Source organism: Gopherus flavomarginatus, chromosome 5 (assembly GCF_025201925.1).
Source record: "Gopherus flavomarginatus isolate rGopFla2 chromosome 5, rGopFla2.mat.asm, whole genome shotgun sequence".
Classification (NCBI taxonomy): Eukaryota; Metazoa; Chordata; order Testudines; family Testudinidae; genus Gopherus; species Gopherus flavomarginatus.
The window spans coordinates 131,516,995-131,518,675 of NC_066621.1; positions in this window are offsets into that span (position 1 = coordinate 131,516,995).

The following is a 1,681-nucleotide window of genomic DNA, read 5'->3' on the forward strand; positions in this document are numbered from 1 at the left end:
GTATTTATTAGGAAAATCCGTTTTAGGTGCAGCATCAAGATGCAGGGTACACATCTCATAGTCAGGGGTGCTCAGACTGTGGATTATATCAAGAGTAAGGTAATGAAATCTGGCTAAAATGTTCAAATGTGAGTAACCTAAAGTTATTAGATATTACAGTAGTACTTGGAGGCCTCAGCTGAGATCATTGCGCTAGGCACTGTACAAACACATAGCATAGTAAGATAGAGCCCCTGCCCTGAAGATCTTACAGTATAGATAAAGGAAATTCTATCACCCCCATTTTACAGAAAGACACTTGAGGCACAGGGAGATTAGGCTGCTTAGGAAGTCTATGTCAAAGACAGGACCTGAATCCAGAGCGCTCAACCCCTAGGTTTGTGTCTATTAGGAATCTAAATGAAAGAAGACTGGTATCGAGAACTGCTCAGCCCTTACTAATGAGATGGAATGCAAGCCCTGTTAGTGTAACCACCTTGGTGTGCAGATTGACACTGCAATATACTTACTGCATCTCCACTCTACAGTCCTGATGAGACAACGTGCATCCTGAAGAAAAGAAAGCAAATGCTGAATAAATGTGGTGGCCATAAAAGTAGTGGATTAAAATGGGTTTCCTTTGAAAGGATTCAAATCAACAGACATTTTAAGTTACAGTGAGGAATTGCTGGAAGCACTGCCTTCTCCAGATTAATAGTTGAAGGTAGCATTTCGTGAGGGCCTTTATATGGCTCTTTTAAAGCATTTTTAAATAGGGCCCCAGTTCTACAATCAGATCCACCTGTCTTCACCCATCCCCATTCACTTCAGTGGGGCTCTGTGTGTGCTTAGTAAATTTGATTGCAAGATCGGGACCTTGATAACTATTGCAACAATAACAGCCTGCAATCTGTACCAGGTACATGGAAGCAAAAAAACAAACCAAAAGATCCAACACTCAGCTTTGGACTTGCAAAATCCTACTTGGCTGCTCACCTCGGGCAAGTCACGTTTTTATGAAAGACAAATAAAATATTCATTTTTTCTTTTATCATCAATCATCATCAATAGAAAGGATGGATGTGCAGATTCTATACTTGGCCACATAAATATTCATGACAGTTTTATTTCAGCTTATTGAGCTCCCCCTTTAAACACTTCATGCTCTACACAAATACTTTTGATGGATGCTGCTGCTGTTCATCTCCACTTATGTGCAGATGCTTGCTGGAATTTACCACCTGTATCTTAAACATACGAAACATTAACTCCAGATATAGGTGGGTTGTGCTTGCAATAGAATGCCCCAATCCTGCTCCTGTTAAAATCAATGGCAAAACTCCATGGAAGCAGGAGTGAGCTCAGAATTGTTATATCCCAAGCACTGAACTCAAGTGTATAATCAGAATATTTAACTGTATATTCACAAAAGGGCCTAATATAGGCTCTGTGTTCTGCTAACTTTCTTTGACATTTATATAGCAGACTTTGGGCCTGATTCCACATTCAATGTGTAAACCAAACCCTTTGATTGGACTAGGATTGTGTAATTGGGCCCAATCCTGAAAGGGATTGAGCATCTTCTGCAAGACACTGAGCACCCTCAGCTCCTATTCAACTCAGTGGGACTGAAGAACATTCAGAATTTTGTAGAATTGGGCCCTAACTCTTTGTATACATTGTTTTGTTTTACCTGCAGTGG